This window comes from Panthera onca, chromosome B3 (assembly GCF_046562875.1).
Source record: "Panthera onca isolate mPanOnc1 chromosome B3, mPanOnc1 haplotype 2, whole genome shotgun sequence".
NCBI lineage: Eukaryota > Metazoa > Chordata > Mammalia > Carnivora > Felidae > Panthera > Panthera onca.
The window spans coordinates 126,765,260-126,781,589 of record NC_138344.1 but is presented as its reverse complement, the minus strand read 5'-3'; the positions used below and the strand labels follow the sequence as shown (position 1 = coordinate 126,781,589).

The following is a 16,330-nucleotide window of genomic DNA, read 5'->3' as shown; positions in this document are numbered from 1 at the left end:
GCAGCCCTGTCCAACCTCCATGCAAGAACACTCTCCCAGGGCCAAAAACCAAAAATTAAGGTGCCGATGGTTAGCAAAATACTCACTATCATAAAGAATAATAGCAAGTTCAAACACTTCAGAAGCTTGTAGATTCACACCAGAGTACACAACAGTAAGACTAACTGCTGATTATATGGACATAATTATTGACACGATTCTGCATTTCAGAATGAAGAATTTTTTTATCCTAATTAATTCTAATTCTCTAATTTCAATTAATATACTCCTTTACCTAGAAAGAAATTATGTTTTTCTGAAATTCTTTTAATGTCTATCTTTGTGCATTCAGGATGCTATAACAGAATGCCAGACACTGGATGGCTTATAAAGAACAGAAATTTATTTCTCACAGTTCTAGAGGCTGGCAAGTCCAGGATCAAGGTGTTAGCAGATACAATACCTGATGAGAGCCTACTTCCTAATTCATCTTGTGTTCTTACATAGCAGAAGGGGACAAAGGAAATCTCTGGAGTCTCTTTTGTAAGGGCACTGACTTCATTCATGAAGGCTCCACCCTCATGACCTAACCACCTTTCCAAAGGCCCATTTCCAAATATCATCGCTTTGGTAGTTAGAACTCCAACGTATTAATTTGGAAAGATACAAACATTTGGTCTACAGTTATGTCTAATAGTTTGTATTTAGTTATTCTATTCTGAGACAAATAAAGTCAAGTCATTTTTTAATTTAACTTATTTTAAACTGCTAAACTTTCCAAATGAAAATAAATATGTGGGACACAATTTTTCATTACTAAGAAAAGTATTCAGGGGCACCTGGGCGGCTCAGTTGGCTGAGCATTCAACTTGAGCTCAGGTCATGATCTCGTGGTTCAAGAGTTCCAGCCCCATGTCAGGCTCTGTGTTGACAGCTCAGAGTCTGGAACCTGCTTCAGATTCTGTGTCTCCCTTACTTTCTGCCCCTCCTCTGCTCATGTTCTGTCTCTTTGTCTGTCAAAAATGAATAAAATTAAGAAGAAGAAGAAGAAGAATTTTAAAAAGTATTCAAATCCCACAGTCAAAAAATTGAAACAAAACAAATTGGCTCTATTAAACTTTTTTTTTGTTTCTGCCATTTACCATTTACAAGAGCTCTGTTGAAAATACCACAATAAAAATATAAACATAAAAAAATAGATAATTTTCAGCATAATTGAATTATATGAAGTAATACCAAATTTGCCATCCTCACTGAAGCATATGATCCATTCCCCATGCCTACTGACAAAAATCTCATAAATCCTATACTATCTTATCTGATAGATGCTACTTTTAATCCAACTGCATCAGAATCAACAGTGGTTAAACTGTTTAGTTAGGTTAAATTAGCCTAATTTAATGCTGCATTTCTATGTCTTGTGTTAAACTTAAACACAAAATGGAAACCAGATTTGAAAATTTCCCAGACAAAACCATTTAAGCAATGTGTGCAAAACTAAGTCTAGCTTATTTCACAGACATAAGCAAAACTTAAGTTATTTCTTGTAAATGCCTCTGAATATCATACAAGAAACTTAAGTTATCTTCCTAAAATGGTATGCGATAATTACTTTTAATCAATTCCCTGCCATTTGGAAATTCCCATTGGGAAGTTAACCAGTTTCCACAATTTTGATGTTATAAGCCACCCTGTAACATCATGCCCCTGAGATTCCTGTCAGTTTTGAATTGAAAGCTCTTAGTTCATGAACTGTTCTTACATGCACAATAAACTCTTCCTAAATACTATTTTATTGATCTGGTAGTTTTAATCTTGCTACTTCTGGATTTTTGACATTTGCAAGTCATGGTTGCAGGAATCAGTGGCTATGACAAATTCGTGACAAATCACAGAATTACATATTGATCTAACATACCCATCATTACCTACTCCCTTCTCTTTCTTTATAATAATCTTAAAAGAAAACAGGACTTAGAACCAATTTTGTTTCAAATAATACTCTCTCAATAAAAGCAATCAAATAATTAATAATTATTAATATGCTACAAGCCTATTTGAGCACAAAATAATTAAATTAGCCTCATTCTCTGTGCCATGGAATAAAGGTTAGGTTGGACCACATAAAAGAGCAAAACTTTGTACAAACTAGGAGTAGGAGAGCGTAAGAATTCATGGATCACAAAATGCATGAAGTGGCAAAAAGCATCCCCCACAAAGTTCAAACCAGAGAAACAGATCAAGGTCTTTTTGTTATGGAAACATGGGAATTTAACCGTCCACTCCCCCCCAACCCCACAATACAACAAATCAATGGCTTATCAATTTAAAATCCAAGTTACAGAAATAAAAACAAATGAACCCTATCTTTCTAGTTTCTGATAAATGGCAGAGTAGCTTGATGGGGCTAATGTTCCATGGATAACAATCTGAAAATGAGGGCATAACAGTTTTTTTTAATAAGGTATTTAAAGGTGTTAAAGAATAACCAAAAGGAAAGCATGAAGAAGCTAGAGGAAACTTGACAACTGAAAGATGAGAACTGCCTTGGGGAAATTGAGGCATTTGGCAGAGAGCACTCTTAAATCCAACTGGCCTGAGTGGCAGAAAGTTGCAGCTCACTCTATAATGGAGGACAAAGAATGGGACTAAAGAAACTAGAAAATTAAGGAGAGAAACGCAGAAGGAAGGGAGACACAAAAAAGAGGACCCACAAACTATGCATATAAACTCTGCCGAAATCCTCAACTTATTGTTTTTTTTTTTTTTAATGTTGATTTATTTTTGAGAGAGAGAGATACATACACACAGAGTGTGAGTAGGGAGGGGCAGAGAAAGAGGGAGACACAGAATCCAAAGCAGGCTCCAGGTTCTGAGCTGTCAGCACAGAGCTCCATGCGGGGCTTGAACCCATAAACCATGAGATTATGACCTGAGCCAAAGTCGGACCCTCAACCAACTGAGGCTCCCAGGCATCCCTTGATGTACCGTTAAACTATAAATGCATGGGGATATCCTTATGGTGCATGTCATAGATTATTTGCAAGTATATTTCTTGTAGTAATTTACTAATTATCTCCTATATTATTGATTGCTTTATTAATTGCACTGTGGTTAAAAAACATACTGTTGACATTGATAATTCATTTCTCAAATTGTAAAAGAGTGTTCTATGGCTTAACATATGCTAGTTTTTGATTAACATTTGCTAGTTTTTTAAAAATAATGTATATTTTTACAGTTTTTTGGTACATTACTCACTAAGTATGAATTAAGCCACTTTTGCTTATCTTGTTCTTTTAGTCTTCTATATCATTATTAATCATTTTTGTTTGTTTTGTTTACTGAAAGACTGATACAGCTGTGATAAAAGGTATGTATAGCTCTTTTATTTCTGTCAAATTGTCTTTATATATTTTAAGCTATATTCATAGGTATGTATATTTGAGGTAGTCTTATCTTATTGTTTAATTACATATTTAATCATCTTGAGTTTTCCTTTATTTCTTACCAGAAATTTAATCATTGAGCTTTCTTTTAATTCTAACTGTGTGTATTAAAGATGCATTTTTAATATGAAGGTTGTGATATTTTGACATTTTTTAAGTTAATGTTTACATGTTACATATTTTTAAATCCTTTCCTTTCAATTTTCCCCTAACTTTCAATTTTAATGTATTTTGGGGTAAGATGGATGCTTTAGTTTATTCCTCAGTTCAACCATATTGTTTTTTTAATTTTTTTTCAGTCATTGGGTATATGTTTTTCTTTCTTTCCCCCAAGTTTTTATTTACATTTCAGTTAGTTAAACATACATTGCAATATTGGTTTCAGTGTGGAAGGGTCCCCTCCCTAAGGAAAGATTAAAAAAAAAACAAACCTCAAGGCAATCTTGCTATTCACATACTTGACAATATCCCTCATGACCTGGTAACATGAGACCACTTAGTCAGACTGCATGTTTGTGTGTGTTACCCTATATAGGAGACAAAGAAGTAAAAAATATATATATACAAAAAAACTACACCACATGGCGTTCGTGGTGTTCCGACCTCAGTTGTTGGGGTAGGAAACCAACTGAGCGGTGCCAGCGGGAATAAAGTTGCTTCCAGGAAAGAAAAGTCTCGGTGTCATGGCTCTTTGTATGAGAATCCTGCTACATTAGGAATAGAATTTAGTGATTCATCAGGTACATATAACACCCAAGGCTCATCACAAGTGTACTCCTTAGTACCCATCACCCATCCAGCCCATCTCCCACCCCTCTCCCTCCATTAACCCTCAATTTGTTCTCTATTGTTAAGAGTCTCTTATGGTATGTTTGCCTCTCTTTTCCCCTCTCTCCCGGTGTTCATCTGTTTTATTTCTTAAATCCCATATATTGTTTCTTAATTTTATTACTTAGCTTTTGATATTAATTAAATTGCTGTTATATAAATATGAATCTTCCTTCTTACTATTTGTTTTCTTTTTTTAAGTTTATTTATTTTGAGAGAGAGAGAGTATGAGCAGGGAAGGGGCAGATAGAGAGAGTGAGAATGAGAGAGAGAGAGAGAGGGAGAGAGAGAGAGAGAGAGAGAGAGAGAATCCCAAGCAGACTCCACACTGTTAGCACAGAGCCTGACCTGGGGCCCAGACTCACAAACCTGGAGATCTTGATCTGAGCTAAATTCAAGAGTCTGACACTTAACCCACTGAGCTACCCAGGCGCCCCAACTACAGAACATTCTAAATCCCTTTGTTTCCTCCTGATATCTACTACTGATTTATGGTTATGTATTTACCACTGGGATTTGCCAAGATGTCCTGTCTAATATGACAAGCGCTGCCTGGACTCCATTTTTTTTTATCATGCCGTTCCCACACTAACCTGCACAAACTTTCAAAAGTTCTAATTAATTACTCAGTCTTCCAGTCACATCTCCAAGTATCACTGGGTACCACTAGGAGAAAGCAACACCCAAAATCAGTTCACCTCACAAAGCTTTCGGCTTTCTTAGGCATTTGCCCTGCATTCTTCAAGAATCTACAGTTCTTGTTTCCTCCACATCGGGAGCTCTTCCTGAATGTCCATATACCCACAGAAATTCTATGGATGGGCTCTAGAGATTGGACGACCTGGGTATAAAGGGGTTTAACAATCTTCATATTCAATGCTTAGATTCTTCATGCAAAACTGGCTTTATCAGAAATAGATGAGGAAGCCCACAATTCTGGGTTTCCATTTTATTGCCAAATACATTTTCATGATTTCTGAGTTGCAGGGCTCTTGGCAACAGAGCTGAAGAAGAAACAGCTTCACTCTGTTTGCCATGACACCATACCTTAAAATGCCGGCTTGCTTGTTTTCTCCTTTTTTTAAAATAGAAAAGCTATGTTGAGGTAAATTGATTCTCCTCAGGCTTTGCCTTCGCATGGCTAAGGAGTGTTTTTTCTCTTCATTAAAAAACCCAGCCTGACCCAAGACCATTGCTGGTGCTTGAGTGAGGTGGACAGCATAATAGTCAATTTTAAGTCATTTGTTAGGTGACATTTGCATTTTGATTCCTGTGCACCAGAATATGTCAGGAAAGTGTGTTTATGCATGAATAAGTTAAAAAGGGAAGTCCTCATGGAGTAAGAGTCATAGGAAGGATATTTCTCCTTTCTGGCTATGAAAAGCACTGGCAGAAATATGCTCGGCAAAAGATAATCAGGGAGAATATTCCATGCTAAGTAATAAGACTTGTAAATAGTTGAACCATTGAATATAACAAATTTCAGACAACTGAAAATCATAGGCTCTTTTCATTAAGCAAAACAGACTGACTCTGTTAACATAACGCACGTTGCAGAGAAAGAGATTATCTAGAGCACTCATACACATGTATTGGGGAAAAAAAGGGGGAAGAAGGGAGAAGTCAATTTTCTATGCCAGCCTCTGTTTCTCTAAGCATAACCCATGGGTTTCAGAATTTAAGATTCCACTTGTCAACTTTCTCCCAAAGACAGCAAAGGAAAGGATGATACTATACAGTCAGAATTTTGTCCCTTCTGTGGCATTCTGTCCTCCTGGAATGAAATCTATGTCTCTATCCCAGTAATAATACACAGGATACATGTCATTCTCTTCTCACCAAAATAAATATTCTGCACCTACTGTTTTGAATATAATATGTACCAGTTTTCTGTCAGGCATTCCAGCTATGCTCCATTCCTGCTGATAGCCTCATAGCCCTCAAAAATTTTTAACACTCTTAAAAAAGCAGTTGCTCGAGGTTGTACTTCTTTTTGTTTGAACAGTGGATTATGAGAGCCTAGATGTTTCTTTTACAGGCATGGAACTTTACCTGAAATCCCTTCACTTGCTTAGCAAAGTATAATTGTCAGTGACTGCTGAAAGGGAAAATAATTCAGTACCTGGAGACAAAGCCTGAGGTAGGAAAGTCTGAGTCCTAGACTCTTAGTTCAATAGTTTTAGCAACAATAGAAAAAATCTAAATTATATTCTTTATGCTCTATATTCTATTTTTAAAAATTCCAATATACTGGGGTGATGAGCAGAGGATCTGCTAAAGAACAGAAATGTAGGAAGAGAAGGAAGGAGAGGAGGAGGTAAATGAGAAAGAACAGTGACAAGAGACCCATATTTAACGTCTGCTTTGTACAAGGTATGGCACTAAGTTCCATGTGCTAAGTTATGCATGATGACTTTCAAAATTCGTAACTTCATTCATATACACTTCGAATTGTAAGGATTATTATGGATTATTGTGAGGACTAATATTATCACCATTTTCCAGATGAGAAGCCTGTGGTTTAGAAAGGATATATGACTTGTCCAATGTTGTAGTTAGAAGAAGATTCAAAGCCAGATTTGACTGCAGAGTTATGTCCTCCCTCTTCTTTTAGGAATGCTAAGCCAAGAGGTTCATCTAATTTGGGTTCCAGTGAAAATCTACACGTATTTTATAAAATTCATTTTGTAGTAGATATAATAAGAAACTTGATGCTAATCCCTCCAGGTCAGAAATCAGGAGGGACAAATCACAGGGGGAGCCAAAAATAAATTTATTTGGAAAACAGGCTAGTCATTGCCACCATGGAGAAGCCTCTGCAGAGCAAACCAGAGCAAATCAGGAAGCAGATTAACAAAGTACACATTTAATTTAATCATTTTCTTCCAAATATATTGCAGTCACTTTAACAAGTAAAGCTAAACTGAACACTTCAGTAAAAAGAAGGAATAAAGAGAACTGAATATATATGGCACAATCATCCATTTTAAACAAAAACAAACCTCAAGACCAATGATGTAAACTGCTTCCTTTGTTCGCAAAGAGTCCTGCCCAGAGGGTGTAACTAGCATTACTTCCAAAGGCTATTCTGGCCTACAAAACACAATTAGAAAAAAGACATTTTTACTTTTTCTGGCAGGGGGGAAGGGGGAAAGCATCTTAAGAGGGTCTTAGAGATGTTATCACATTATGACTTCTCCATTCTTCTGTCATAACATCTGGATTTGGGAATCAGTCAATCCACTAACTTTAGGCAGGGAATGGGAGAAGACCAACTTTCTCCCTAAGAATAAATAAGTCTTGCCTGTCAGATGAAAATAAAGATCCTTCAACCAGCAAAGAGAGAAATAATGCTCCAAACCTCAAAAAAATTATTTTTCTCTTTCTCCTTAGGAACAATATTCTTTTCACCTACTTCTGCCAGACCTTGCCTTTCCCAAGAGTCTCTTTTGTCTGGATTTTTCTCTCTCAGGACACCCTTTATCAGCTCCAGCTGTCCAAGGTAAGGTTTTTTCTCTCCTTCACAAAGAGTTTTCAGAAGAAAGAAACTTTAATTACAACCCTTTAGAGAGTCAACTGAGTTATTTAGAATTGTTGTCTGGATCTTCTAATTTTATCCAACCTTGCCTTGGGGGCTAGTGAACGGTAGTGGAAAACACAGGTGCTTTTAAACAAATCAATCTTTACAAAAATCTCTACTGTGCCAGTAAAAAGCTGGTGGTCATGGGTGAGTCATATCACCTACTTTCACTTAAAAAAAATTGAGAACATAATTACTGTGATAGAGAGCTCTTAGGAGGGATAGAGACATTAGCCAGGATGCATCTAGCATGATCTTGGCAAATTTTTGGAGACACTTATGAAACCTTTGGAAAGAAAGAAACTTTGATACTTAGGGTATTAGGCAGGAGTTTAGACACTGGGCGGGGTGGGGGGAAGAAGTGAGGGGTAGGAAAAATATGTTGGTCTTTACAAGAAGAAAATACAGCAAGCTGTGATGAGAATGAGATCAATTGAGGGGTCAGAGAATGTGGATGATTGAGGGAAGCTATTTAGGCCCTCTCCCCTTTTACCCAAAAAGCCCCGTTATCAAATTCCTCAAACTACACATCAGCCTTTTCTCCCTCTCTTGTTACTTCAGCCCCTCAGAAAAATCCTGAGGCAGAGGTTAAACACGAAGTCATTAGGGACAGGAAAGGACCTCCACTTTGGCTCCTAAGACTCTGCTTTTCCCCCAACAGGCTCGAGCAAGCCACATCATATTTTATTTTATGATATTCATGGCATAGTATCTACTGAAGGAGGACCTTAGCATTTGTTTCCTGCACTTGGAAAAGAAGGGTGGAGTTAGAAGGATTGGGGTGTCCCAATATCACTCAACCACATGTAACATAGATTCTGGCCATTATCAGTGTCAGGTGGGACTCCTCTGACAGGTAGCCTGCATCCTTTGACTAAACACCCTTTGTGATAGGAAGATACATCATTCCATTACGTTTCATTCATATTTTTTGAGGGAAGTATGCATTTAAGACAGATCATCACAAAATGATGATAATAAAAGTGGTACTAGTGATAAAAGTGATAATATTAATAATTTTAATAGTAACAAAACAAATTATCACCGCTAAGTAACAACTAGGTGACATCTTTGGGATGATGACATTAAAAGCATTTTTTAATTTAATTTTTATAAAAAAAGTATGCAGGTTTTGTTATTATTTGACTGATGAGATGATGACCAAGGCTTATATTAATTAAGTGTAATGCCCAGACTCACGCAATTACTTAAACTCCTTAGTGGCCTAGCTGAGGCTCCAGAAAAGGGGCAACTTCTTCAGTACAGTACCAACAGGCTGGACAGAGACAGGATTTATGGAACTAACACCCGAAACACTGAAACAGTGCCAAGGGGCAGGGGCTATGCTGACCTTGAGAAAAGGCAGGGCCCATGTTCTTAATGGATTCAGGTATTTTGTTTGATGTGTGTGTACTGGTGTGTGCATTTCCTATAATTTGGACACCATGCAGCCACAACAGTCTGGAAATATAGGTATCATAAGTTCCAAGTTTACTGATGAACTACTTGAAACACGGAGAAATGAAATAATCTCTTCAAGATCATTCCATAATAAGCATAAGAAATGAAATGCAAATTAAGTACAGGTCTCCTGGTGTTTCTCCATATTTCATTCCTTCTATGGTTGATGGTAAGTTTATTTTGTAAAAGATGAATTCATTTCAAAATATTTTAGGGGTGCCTGGGTGGCTCAGTTGGTTGAGCATGGGACCCTTGATTTCAGCTCAGGTCATGATCCTAGCATCCTGGGATTGATCCCCGTTCAGGCTCCAGGCTCAGCGTGGAGATTCTCATTTGCTCTCCCTCTGTCCCTCTCCCCCACTTGCACACACACACATGCACACACTCTCTCTCTTTCTCTAAAATCAATAAAAATAAAAATAATAAGATAAAATAAATTCTTAAAGTATTTTAAATTACTTGAGAACATGTATTACGAATCAATCTTCTTGGTATATTTTATTCCATTTAGCTGTTAGTTGGTAATAGTCAACCAAAGTTGTGGATCTGGAAGTACTTGTGTGTTTATTAGATGAACACAGTATTAGATTGACAAAGTTGTCATAGACACTTAGGTGAAAAATTGAGAGGCTTCCGCAGTCACCCTTGGGACTGTGGCAGTGTAGTGGTGTGTTGATGGATGCTCACCCAGTGGATCTCTGGAAGGGTGGAAGCCCTGACTGGTAGTGTATATCAGTTTTCATGGTGTAAATACTCTCACCATGGCCAAGTTCAAGCTATCAACATGTCACTAACAGGAGTCAGGAAGAAATGTATACAATGCACTGACGAGCTATTGCAAGCCAGTCCAGCAAACCACTGAAGGTCATGCCATAAAAGGCATACTTTAAGCTGAACATAACAGAGGTAATGAAGTGAAATGTTACTACCTGGTAGTCCACACCAAGCAAATATGGCTACAAAAGAAAAAAGCCAAAATTTATCCGGTGGGTATCTTGACATTGGACAGTATTGACTTTATGCTATAATCAATGTAGTTCAGATTTTGAACTTCCAACCTCTGTTTGTTCCTTCCATGGCTACATTTCTAAGATATTTTACAATGTCCTTCTCTATAAAATTCAAGAAATGGTACCAGTGCTAAATTGGACTTCTTCCCGAAAGGTGAGTCACATTCATCAAAAATGACGGGCTATATTGAGCAGGCAAACTTATTCCTTTCTTTCATTGCCCCAATAAATCATGCATTTATGGAAAAGGACTTTAAGGACACCCTAATAATTTCACTTCCACAACTCCACTAATCTCAAATCTTCAACATTGAAGGTGTTAAGAGGAAACCCTGTGATAAATAACATCTGCAAAGCAAGGAATGGTTTCTAAACCACCCACAAGAACACTTGATCAAGGCAGGTATTACTGGACTTCAGACAAATTGCTCTGACTCCTCTGAGGAGCCTAATAATTTTGGATTGTTGAGCCATCATGGGAGAAAAATGTAATTGGTCTGGAAATTAGTTTTAGCGACATCATTTTGAGATTATCTTCAACATATTTATTAGGCTCAGTCTTATGTAAGGCCTTATAGGTGACATGAGGGAAATAAAAAGAAAATAACATTTATGTTGATCTGACAACACTTTCACACACACAAAAACAACAGAACATACGTATTAGAACGTAACCTTTGAGTTATGCCAGGAAAAATATATCCTAGGAGCTCGAGGAGTACACAGAAACATAGGATTTTAATTACTAACGTAATCTGAAGAAGATTTGTAAAGATGCCAGGATGCAAGTCTGAGTTTGAAGTTGTATCAAACACAGAGATGAGAATTCATCCCCAGGAAATTTGGGAAGGAGAAAGAGGTTTGATGATCGCATCAGGAACACACATCAAGTGGATTGGTTAAATTCATTCACATGTTATAAATTTACCATAGATCATTTCAGTTATGGTTTGGAATGTACATAGTATGAAGACTTCATAGACGGTGATAGGCAAGAAAAGCTATCTACTCAGATGGCTAAACTATGCCAAACAAAATGCTCCACACCCTCACCAACAAAGAGTATTTTCACTCTATTTATAGCCTCGCTCGTCCTATGTAATAGTAGTTTTAATTTGAAATTCCTAGATGACTAACATGATTGAGTATATTTTCAAATATTTATTTCCATGTGAATATCCTCTTTTGTGAAGTTCCTATTCAATTCCTTTAGTTATCTTTTTTCTAATCAAGTTTCCTTTTCTTTACTAATTATAGGAACTTTTTTTTTACATATACTATGGAGATCAATCTTTTGTCAGTCATGGACACTGCAAATGTCCCACTCTATGGCTGGCCATTTCACTTCTCTGGAAGGTATATTGTATATTGACAAACACAACCTCTTAATATCCACAGAATGTTGGTCAATTTTTTTTTTTACAATTAGAGTTTTTTTTGTGTAATCTTTGTCATCTTTGTATTCTTTGTATACCCCACCGTAATGAAGATATTCTTTATCAACTGAAAGATTTTTTACATTAAAATCTAAAATCCACCTGAGATTGGTTACCATTAATACTGGGAGTGGATTAAAATCTCTTTTTTTTTTTTGATATCCAATTGAAAAAGTGCAATATATTGAAAGTACTGTCCTTTTTTTTTTTTTCCATCCTTCCATTGTGCCACTTTCACTGTAAATCAAGTATCTATACTGAGTTTGTCTCTTTATTTTTTTAAGTTTATTTATTTATTTTGAGACAGAGAGAGCGAGAGGGAATCCCAAGCAGGCTCCATGCTATCAGCACAAAGCCCGACGCAGGGCTCAAACTCACGCACCACTAGATCATTACCAGAGTGGAAAACAAGAGTCAGACGCTTAACTGACTGAGCCACCCAGGCACCCCTATCTGAATCTGTTTCTAGAGCCTATGTTGTTCTCTAGGCTGATTTGACTAACCCTGCACCAACAACACTCTTATTTTAATTACAGTAGCTTTGAAATAAGTCTTGATAACTGGGACTTGTGGTCTTATTTCAGCCATTTTCTTCAAGATTGCATTGGCTATTCTTGGCCCTTACAAGGTTTATATTATATTTTACAATCAGCTTTTAAGTGTCAACAAAAGAATTCCACAAGAATTGGGATTTTTCTTCCTTGGGATTTCAGTAAATTTATAGATGAATTTGGGGATAATTGGTTATTTATATCCTAAGTCTTCTATTCTATGAATAATTCTTCATTTTTTAAAGATTATATCAACTCTCCCTCAATAATATCATGTGATTCATTTGGTATAGCTTTATCTCTTCTTTGTTACATTTTTTCTAGGTATTTGAATGATTTTATCACTTCAAATATATTGGGGATTTAAATACTAAAGGCATTTAAAATCCTTGAAGGAAGTGTAGGGCAATATCTTTATAACTAATGGTCTAGAATGATTTATTGTATGTGACAAAAATCACAAAATAAAAATTAAACATGGAAAACATTACAATATTAAAAGAAATACTATTTATCAAAAATACCAAAAATGGAGAAAAACATATTGAAATTCAAATAGTCAGAAGATATTGACAGTATGCATAACCAAAAATGGAAAAAAAAATTTATATGTCTAATTAAGAAAGAACAAATATCTAATGTTTAAATGGCCTAAATTCATGGAACAAGCACTTAGCAAAAGAAAAAAATACAAATGACCTACAGACATATGACAAGCTTAGTAATGATTAGTAATTATTATTTCTCACTAATAATCATTCAAAAGCAAATTACAGCAAATTAGCTAAAATCTAATCACTTGTTTATCGAAATATAAAATGTCTGACAAAGCTCAGTAGTGGTGAAGAGATATAGCAGGGCAACATCTACACCCTAAAGAAGAGGGTAGTAAATAATTGATAGATTAGTTTGTAAAACAATTCACATTGTGTTTTAAAGCTAAATAAAATCCAGCAATTATACTCTCAGGCATATGAATTAGCATATTGATTTTTGTTTATTTTTAAAATTGAGGGTTGTGACATATTAGGTTGTGCAATTATTTTGGTGGGTCATATACAGAAGCTTTGAAAATGAAATAGAATAGAAGAGAAAAGATCAATATTCACCTAAGGATAAGGGCTTCAGTCATACATGTATTTGCTGCAAGAGGCAATCCACCATGGGTCTTGGTGGCCCTGCACATTCCTACTTGGTATGTCAAGAATTCAGAGCTCTGCCCACTCTTTGTCCAGGCCACGACTCAGGGTGGTATTTGCAGTGAACAGCCTTGGGGGATGAGGTAATGTCTCCCCCCCAGACAACGTGCAGGCTTACTACATAAGCGGAAGATCACCCAAGCTCAGTGTTTCTCTCTCGTAACACAGCCCACTGCATGTTCAGGCATCCATCACGGACCCTTTGTGTCACACCTGTGGGACTTTGAGGTATGGGGAATTGATGCCAGAAAACGTGAAGCTCTGGCTACTGCTCTTGCCATGAGTAATGAGGTCCTTTGTCTCTGACCTGAGAGTTTTGTGTCTCCTGCCAGTATCCATGAAATAATAGCAGGCCAGTTTGTTAGCTTGCAAGTAAGATGATATTCCACACTCTGCACGGTTCTCCCTAATGTTTTCCTGGCCACAATGTGAAACTTTTCTAGCTGCGGATCACTGTCAGAAGAGTTTGAAAGCCATTTCACCAACCAAGAAACATGTAGAAAACATTGATAGTAGTTGTATTGGAATAGCCAAAATAAAACAAAACAGAAGCTGAAAACAACACAAAAGTTAATCATCAGGATGGTGGATAAATCGATACTAGGATAGCCATTTAAAGAAATATAGAGAGAGCAGTGAAAATAAACAATCCTCAGCAACATGCAAATGGGTCATAGATACAATGTGGGTCAAATAGGGTCAATTACAGATGACTACTGGCAATATGACAACATTTTGATGATTTTTTAAAATAAAGATAATTAAGCAGTATATTAAGACTACATACATGTGTGGTAAAAATCATTATTTTATTTCTTTCAATTAGAAAGAAAAAATTATAAACATAACATTCAGGACAGTGGTTTTAGTCCTGGAAAAATAGTTTGGCTCATGTGCTTAGCATAAGCACATGAGTAGCTTCAATGAAGAATGTATGCACAGGAGTTCATTAATAGCTCATAATGTAAAAATATAAAACATATATTAATTTCATGTGCAAAATATTAGTTGGTAATTTTTTTTTAAATCACCTAAATTCCAAAATAATGCAATGCAGAGGTGGAAGAGGAGAATGGGCAAACTACGCAGACTGACAATACCAAAAACTATTTGTTTCAATCTTTAATATAATTGCCACCAATGGAGAGTAAAATAATTTAATTTCAAACTGCATTAGTTTTTACTGCTTGGAGCACAGACTAAAGATGTTCCTTAAGTAACCAGCTTTATATTAAGTTCCATTTTATTTTATATAAATGGAAAATTGAAAATACCAGTAAATTCAGATTTAGGGCTGAATATTTTATTTGTAATTTGGGTGGAACAGCCCACCCATACCACTTTTCTGTGTTAAAAAGAAGCTCAAGGAGTATTATACCCATAGCTTAAGAAATCCAAACATGAGAATATAGAGAAAATGTTTGAGAAGCTTGAAGTTAAATGGATTCCTCTCTATATGCACCACGCTGAGTGAAACATAAAATTAAATTAAATTCGCAAACAGAGAAACATTCCAGGTTTCAAATGTTGCTAGTTCCCTCAGCTCCAACTCTACAAATAGAAATTTAAAAAATTACATTGAGCTATGAAGGCATGAGTCCTCCTGATGATAAAGCAAAATTTTCAAATATAGAATCATATGACCAGTGAAGTATTTAAAGGGGGATGGGGAAAGGGAAAAAAATCGTAAAAATCATTTCTAAAGCATGAACATGCATTTGTTTATAGAGTACCATTTATTCTTCCTTCCGTAAAAAATGAACAAATAAATAAAAGCAATATAAGGTAAATGATTCTGTGCTGGTTTGACCATGCCAACATATAGGATTTATTTCTAATTCTGTTTGTATATACGGTACAAATGGAGTCTTATTAAATCTGTGGCTTCTAGTCTCATGATTACTTCTTCACAATTTATTCCATATGCCCTACGGCATTTGTAACCCTTACTCCATTAAAAACCCTTTATTTTTCTGGCTTCTCAATGATCCCATTACTTTCAGGGGAACCCGAGCCCATTTGGTTTGCAGGAATATCACCTCAGCAAAACGTCTCTCAACAGAGATGTCTGCCTGGTCCAGAAAGCTGTAGGGCCGTGGGCTGGGTTCCTGAATCTTTGGGGTCAGCAGTAACCTGCCTTCTCAATGCTCAAGTCCTTCCCTGAGCCTCCATTTTCTACATTTGGCCATTCCCTCTTGCTGTGGAGGGAGAAGCAAATCATAGTTACTTTAGAGCCAGCAGTTAGACTCAGGGTTTCAGGAATTTACTTCCCCCTTAAGAAATAAAAGCAACGTACCCCCAGAAATGTATAAAAACTCTGTTTAAGAGGAAATAATATGGAGTCAGTGTGAATGAGCTACAGTCCTAAATTGATGCCGGGTTTGGCTCCAATCTGCTGAGGAAATTGAAGGCTTCACAAGGCCTGGACATGGTGTAGCAGAAATAGAACAAAAGCCAGAAGAGCGGGATTCCAGATGGTAATGTTGAAATAGCTCTGAAGAGAAAAGTCCATCATCTCTGAACTTGCTTGAATCCTCTGACTAATACGAGCATCACTCAAATGCTTAAGCATGTGACTTCTACAGAAGCACGTAGTGTATGACAGTAAGTAGTGCCACAGCAGACAGAGACACTTCCTACCTCTCATGTGCTAATAACGTTTATGACACAAAATGCTTCCAGTTCACGTACAGGGTTTGGTGATGAGGCGGTAGGTCCGGGGCGGCCTGTGTTCCTCGAATTCTGCCCAACACTCCTGCCTATGAACAGTATCGCCTGGATTTCTCTACTTAAATTTCTTTTAATTTTAATTCCTTCCAGAAGGTAGTAACCAAAGT

General features: G+C 36.5%; 1 long non-coding RNA gene across 1 annotated transcript in view; it reads left to right on the top strand.

Moving 5' to 3' along the window:
* LOC132668520 (uncharacterized) overlaps positions 1–7,757 on the top strand; it is a 60,962-nt gene extending 53,205 nt beyond the window's left edge. Inside the window, exon 4 of the long non-coding RNA XR_009605593.2 lies at positions 7,650–7,757. This is a non-coding gene — a long non-coding RNA (uncharacterized LOC132668520). The remainder of the gene's footprint in view (positions 1–7,649) is intronic.
* The last annotated feature ends 8,573 nt before the right edge of the window (positions 7,758–16,330 follow it).